Source organism: Piliocolobus tephrosceles, chromosome 11 (assembly GCF_002776525.5).
Source record: "Piliocolobus tephrosceles isolate RC106 chromosome 11, ASM277652v3, whole genome shotgun sequence".
In the NCBI taxonomy this organism is placed as follows: domain Eukaryota; kingdom Metazoa; phylum Chordata; class Mammalia; order Primates; family Cercopithecidae; genus Piliocolobus; species Piliocolobus tephrosceles.
This window is the reverse complement of record NC_045444.1, coordinates 87,357,604-87,364,821: the sequence shown is the minus strand read 5'-3', so window position 1 is coordinate 87,364,821 and position 7,218 is coordinate 87,357,604. Positions and strand designations below refer to the sequence as shown.

At 39.2% G+C, this 7,218-nt stretch overlaps 1 protein-coding gene across 5 annotated transcripts in view; it reads left to right on the top strand.

Annotated features, from left to right (window-relative positions):
* Positions 1-3: 3 nt before the first annotated feature.
* FAM126B (family with sequence similarity 126 member B) overlaps positions 4-7,218 on the top strand; it is an 86,712-nt gene continuing 79,497 nt past the window's right edge. For 2 of the 5 annotated variants that reach the window (XM_023218653.2, XM_023218683.2), the window contains exon 1: positions 4-63. The gene's annotated coding sequence lies outside the window, so the exon portion shown is untranslated. The other 3 variants (XM_023218668.1, XM_023218675.1, XM_023218660.2) reach the window with 2 other exon arrangements.

Sequence of the window (7,218 nt, the reverse complement as noted above, 5' to 3'; positions counted from 1 at the left end):
TGCAGTTGGCAGGCTTCTGCGGGAGGCGGTGGCTGTAGGAAGCCGGAGACAGCAGGGTGACAGGTAGGCGGTGGTGCTGTCTTTGGGGAACGCAAAGTGCTAGGTGAAGAGGGTTTTTCTTCTCCCTCGGCCGCGGAAACTACAGAAGGGAGCTGGCGAGGGTGGTCTGGAAAGGCGGTAGCTGGTGTGTTGGTGGTCCCAGAACCTCTCATAAACCAGGTAGCATCTTGGGAGGGTCCTGAGGACGAGAAGGCGGCAGCCGAGGCTGGTGGAAGCAGAGCCCTGTGGGGCGAAGTGGGGGCCCACCTAGGGAGTGGGGGCTGCGCTGGCGCCAGCAGAGATGGGGGAGGGAGGCGGGAGCAAGGCGGTGTAGTGAGGGCTGAAGGGATTCCTTGCACAAAGCCCCAGGCGAGAAAAGGACACGGCATTGAAGACAGCTAAGAGAAATCCCAGTGATTGCTTCTTAGGGCTATTTCCTGGGGGTGGTGAGGGGGAGCGGAGAAGAAAAATATTTACTGGCGGTCAGATCCTGAAGACTCATTATTGCCGTACATTATGTAATCTTTGGCTGTTATTTACCCAAACAACTAGGTTGACCCTCCTGGGAGAGAAGGTCTTGCAATCTATTAATGTATTAGAACACTTTTTTCCTTGACTTGAGTGTCTTTTACCTTGGCAGGTTCTGTAGGCGAAGGGTGGTAGCATGGAGGATAGAGTAGTCACGAAGAGCTTATCCCAAATATGGACTTGACTTGACAGATACTAGTTTGCGATGAATGTGGCCAGGTTCATGTTTTGTAGTTTGTGAATTTATTTGAGGGTCAAGGCTGACAACATTTTTAAAAAATCTTCAGGAAAGTGGGGATCCTTAAAAAATTTACAGTGAGAGCTAAGTGTAAGTTGGAAAATGACTAGAAAATTAGTTGGCAGATCCCTTCCTCCCCCCAGGATATTGTGGAAGTTAGCGACTGTGCAAATAAGGTGGTGGTCTGAATTTGGGGAGAAAAGTCAATTTTTTTTTTTTTTTTTTTGAGACGGAGTTTCGCTCTTGTTGCCCAGGCTGGAGTGCAATGGTGCGATCTCGGCTCACAGCAACCTCCGCCTCCCGGATTCAAGCCATTCTCCTGCCTCAGCCTCCGAAGTAGCTGGGATTACAGGCATGCGCCACCACGCCCGGCTAATTTTGTGTTTTTAGTAGAGACTGGGGTTTCTCCATGTTGGTCAGGCTGGTCTCGAATTCCGGACCTCAGGTGATCCGCCTGCCTCGGCCTCCCAAAGTGCTAGGATTACAGGCGTGAGCCACCGCGCTTGGCCGAAAAAAGTCAACTTTTAAGTAGTTTGTTCTGTAAGCAAGTCTGATAAGCTAGTTATGAATTATTAGGTTTAAAAAGTGGACTCTGATCCTCTCGGGCAGAGGCAAAATATATTTATAGATATAATTAACTGAATTATCTTATTTTAAAAAAGTTTTATAATTCATTGTTTCCACAATAAAATGTAGAATTAAAATAGGAATTCTATTCAGTATATGTTATGGAAGGGCAAACGACATAAAAACTTGATTTTATAGCTCATTGAAAAACAATTTTCAAAGAAGCACTGGAAAATAATTTTAAAGGAAGCGTTATAAATTTCTAAAATGTAAGGTGTTTGAAATGTTGTCTTTAGCTTAGGAGATAAGGTCTAATGTAGTATCAGCAACTCTATAATTTTCCTAAATTTATTTCAGTACTGCATGTCAGAAAAACTTTGTGATTTTTTTCTATTAATGATAATTTATATTCCTATATATGAACCTAAGTCAAAATTTCGTTTTTTCCTCAAAATTTTCATTGGGAAAGAGGTGCATCATTAAAGTTTGTTTGTTCCCAGATGTTCCCAGTACTGAAATATTTGAGAATGCTTTAGAGAAAAATTTTAATTGACGTTTGATGTTTTGTTCTTTGCCTTTTCTCTTTTTCCAAGAATAATGCAATCTCAGTCACAAAGAAAATTTCTGGTTCTATTTTAGGTGCAATTCTGTAGTGTTTTGAGTACCAGTTAAATCTTTGCTTTTATGCGTGTATGTGTGTGTGTGTGTGTGTGTGTGTGTGTGTGTGTGTGTGTGTGTTTCTTCTTATGTAACCAGCCTACTAGAGCTGTCTTAGAGAACTAATTGCTGATTTTGAATGGCCAGTAGGTGTCATTGTAGAATGCAGTAAGTTGAGCATCGAGTAGGAAATTATCAAGTAGTTAAAGAAATACTAGTCCAAATTAGCATATAGTGTGGTTAGATGATTATTTATACGTTATAGAAGTTCTCTTTTATGAAACATTTCAGTATTGGAGCTGTTTATAAGGAATTTGAAACAATGATTGTAAAGGAGTTTGTTTGCCATAAAATAGACCTTGAAAGTGTGTTTTTTAGCCCAGCCCTTAAACTATCTTGACATGTGATTCAGATTTAAGCTTGATTATTTGTAATACACAGTTTTGGCATTGTGTAATAGTTTATTAAGTTCTAGAATGATTGAGATTTTCAGCTTGACTGAATCTCACAGAAAAACCAATGCTACATAATAAAAAACTGATAAAGTATGGGCAGAAGTTTCGAAACTAGTTATCACAATAGTACTTTGTATTGTTCTTTTTATTCCCCCTTAGAGATCCTTGTTCCGAGTTACTGTTCTTTTAAAGCCAGAACAGAAGATTTTTTTGTCTGTCATTGTCTGTGGCTTCTTATTTTTTTTGATTTCCAGAGTTGCTTCTTTTTACATTTTTATCTGCTTGGACTATGTGCTTTTCTCGGGATGTTGAACTGAACATTTATTACTGTCTAAAATGTAGTGGATTCTGGAGGGAGCCAGCACAGAAAGCTCTGAAAGTAGCTTACATCTGTTCTGAGTACAGCTCCTTACCTTTCTAGCCTTCTGTTGAGCCCTTGTCACTTGGTAGCTCTGCTCCTCAAGCCTGTGATTGATACAGTGTTTTAAAAAAGTTTGGAACTAATTTAAGAATTCTTCATGGAGTTGGAAATAGATACCTCAAAACAATTTAGGAGTTTTTAGAAAGGCATACATATATCACTTATATCATCTCCACTTCCCTTCAGAATCTTACAGATGAGAGGAGTGTGAAGGGGCTAGATGTATTTTGGAAACAAATTCCCTTGATTATTTGGTTCACCACTGGTTTCCACTTCAGAGTGGAAGTGCCTTGATCTAATTCAAAGGCTCTGGCACTTGTGGTATGAAGCAGTAACAGTAGTTTCAGCTTTAGAGAAAGGGCTGCCAAGTCTACTAATTTACTAGTATTTTTATAGCTCAATAAATTGTCATTTCATGTCATAGCTAGGATAGCTTTTTTTTTTCTTTCTTTCTTTTTTTTTTTGAGACAGAGTTTCACTCTTGTTGCCCAGGCTGGAGTGCAGTGGCACGATCTTGGCTCACAGCAACCTCCGCCTCCCAGGTTCAAGCCATTCTCCTGCCTCAGCCTCTGAAGTAGCTGGGATTACAGGCATGTGCCACCACGCCCGGCTAATTTTGTATTTTTTTTAGTAGAGACGTTTCTACTAGTTGGTCAGGCTGGTCTCGAACTCCTGACCTCAGGTGATCCACCTGCCTCGGCCTCCCAAAGTGCTGGGATTACAGGCATGAGCCACTGCACCCATTCTGTCATAGCTAGGATAGTTTTTCTAGCCAGGAGCTGGAGTTGCCAGAAATGAAAATTGTGCTGAATGTTTTGGTTTGGATTAGTTCTTACTTGGCACTTATCTGCTTTCCATAAATCAAACTAATTTCTTTCATGATTCAGACCTGTGCTAATTTGTATAGACATTTCTATCCTATTCTTTTACTGTCCCTGAAAGCTATCTAGTTCTAGAATTAAACTAAAATTGGAAAATAAGAGTTGGAGTAATTCAAGGTCGTTTTCTGATAATGCTATGTGATGAATATATGCATTAATCTTTGCATAAACATTCACTCAGTAATATATACTAAAAATTGGCATTGCAAATGTGTTTACCTTGACTTGGGTCCAGTTTAGAAACTTATGGTTCATCTTTGTGAATTCTAGACTTTCTGTTTGGGTATCTGGCTGCCATGGAGACAAATCTGAGGAAAAATATGAGTAGACTTTAATTTTAGAGAAAAGCGTAAAAACCCAATTATGTAATATATTAAGAGGTGTGACTTTGATTATTTATAGAATTATAGTACTTTCTAGGTTTGAAATATAACTGCCAAAAAATTAGTCATAAAATATGGTAAATGGCATCAATTTATTGAATGGCAAAGCATGGGTTACAGAATATCTATTTTGTCCTATTTGAACACATGAAACTTCAAAAAGTGTTAGAATCCAATTTATCCATCACCTTTGTCATTATGAATACTTAGCTGTTGATAGTGCTTGATTCTTTTTTTTCTTTTTTCTGGTGAAAAGATATTAAGATATATACTTAGAATTAGCCAGCCGAACTCAGTTTAGATGATCCCAATTTTGTTGGCAACCCCCCACCCCCCCCAAAGCATCATAATCAGGAGCCAGTCAAACATATGCCTTCTTCTCTTCATCAGGTCTGATTAGGGTCTTGACCTTGGCCTTAACGATGTTAAAGAGCTTCTTTATAGCCTGTTTGACCTGGTGCCTGTTGACTTTAACATCCATAATGAACACAAGTATGTTGTTGTCTTGTATCTTCTTCATGGTAGCCTCAGTGGTCAGCAGGAACCTGATGATGGCATAGTGGTCAAGCTTCTTTCTCCTTGTATCGTGCTATCTTACAAGGCTATTTGGGCTGCCTCTGGGGCTGCCTTGGGCCACTGGGACATGGGTGCCTTGCAGATCTTCTTTTTTTGTGTATGTGGTTGTGGACTCCTTTCAGCACTGCTTTCTTGACCTTCAAAGCCTTTGCTTTGGCTTCTGCTTTCAAAGGGGGTAGGAGCTTCCTTCTTCGCCTTTGGCACTATCTGGTGAAAAGAATCTCCCTGATTCTTAATTAATATAGACTGTTGTTAGCTACTAAGACTTGCCAATTAACCTCCTTAAATTCCTTTCCATATATATATATATATATATATATATATATAAAATGGATGAGAGAGACAAGTTAGATACTGAGCAGGGACTGAAAGTTATACTTTTTCCATATTCTTTTCTATTGAGGCTTTTTAATCTGTGTATTCATTCTTTTTAAAATTTATTTATTAGTTTATACTTTTTAAATGAAAAAGGGTGTGGGGATGGGGGAGAGTATACTGTCCTTTCTACATTATAGGGTAACTGTAAGACTCAAATAGAAAACGTAATGGCTGGGCACAGTGGCTCAGGCCTGTAATCCCAGCATCTTGGGAGGCCGAGGTGGGTAGATCACTTGAGGTCAGGATTTCAAGATCAGCCTGGCCAACATGGTGAAACCCTATCTTTACTAAAAATACAAAAGTTAGCTGGGCATGGTGGTGCACACCTGTAGTGCCAGCTACTCGAGTGGCTTGAGGCAGGAAAATCGCTTGAACCTAGGAAGTGGAGGTTGCATTGAGCCAAGATTGTGCCACTGCACTCCAGCCTGGGTGATGAAGTGAGACTCTGTGTCTCCATTAAAAAAAAAGGGCAAGAAAACATGAAGGGCTTTTTTAAAATCTAAAGTTAATTTGAATTTGCAGTATTTTACAGTATCTACTGTTTATGGAAAATACTAGGGGAAATGAATATAAAATTTAAGACTTAAATGTTTCCGTTCCTTAAGGTTCTGAATCTTCTCTCATTTTATACTTTGTTACTCTGTGATCTTTTTTATTTAATTACCATCCAAATATGATGGTTCTCAAATCTGTGTCTCTAATCCAGAGTTTTCCCTTGAACTTTAGTTCCTATTCTATACATGTAATTGCCTACTGGATGAAGATGATCTACAGGTCCTTCAAATATAATATGTTTAAAAGTGAATTCATGTTTTCCCTTTTATCATCTTTCTAACCTGCTGGAGCTGGAACCCTGATGTTGTCTATCTTTAACACTTACCCCTCATTTGAGCAATGCTGGGTTCTGTTGACTTTACCTTCTTACTCTTTTTTTGATTCCATTTACTTCTCGTAATTTCTATAGCAGCTAGAAATGTTATGAAGAGTTAGGGCCTAGAGGCAACTGTCTAGATTAGAATCCCAGCTCCACTGTTTATATCTCAGTGTCCTTATCTTTAGAAATAGAGTTATACAAGCCAACAATTGCAGTCTTGGGCATTTGTTCCAGAGAAACTGAAACTTACATTCATATAAAAATCTGTGTGAATTCTCATAGCATCTTTATTCCTAATAGCCAAAAACTGGAAACATAAATGTTCTTCAACAGGTTAAATAGACTATAGTGCATCTGTATCATGGACTGCTATGCAGCAATAAAAAGGAGTGGATTGTTTGATATGTAACAACTTGAATGGGTCTCAAGTGAAAAAAATCTGAAAATTGCATATTCCATGATTCCATTTATATAACATTCTTGAAATACTAAAAATAAAGAGATGGAGAACAGATTCGTGGTTGCCATGGTTTAGTTATCAAGGAGAGGGGAGTGGGTGGGACTACAAGAGTGTCTTGGTGACAGAACAGTTCTGTATCTTGATTGTGGTGGTAATTACATGAGTCTACATATGTGATAAAATTGCATAGAGCTATACACACACATATACATGAGTGCTTGTAAAACTGGTTAGATCTGAATAAACTTTGTAGACTGTAACAATGTCAATTTCCTGGTCTTGATATTTTACTGTAGTTATTCAAGGTGTTCCCATTGAAGGAAAATGGGCAAAGGGTACATGAGACCTGCTGGCAATTTTTTTGCAACTTCCTGTGAGTCTATAATTTCAAAATTAAAAGTTTTTTTTTTTTTTTTTTTTTTTTGAGACGGAGTCTTGCTCTGTCGCCCAGACTGGAGTGCAGTGGCCGGATCTCAGCTCACTGCAAGCTCCGCCTCCCGGGTTTCGCCATTCTCCTGCCTCAGCCTCCTGAGTAGCTGGGACTACAGGCGCCCGCCACCTCGCCCGGCTAGATTTTTTTGTATTTTTAGTAGAGACGGGGTTTCACCGTGTTAGCCAAGATGGTCTTGATCTCCTGACCTCGTGATCCGCCCGTCTTAAAAGTTTTTAAGAAGAGTTGTTAGGATTAAATGAGCAGATACACAGAATATTTTTATTATAGTACTTGGTGCATAATAAATATTAGCTGCTATTAATAGTAA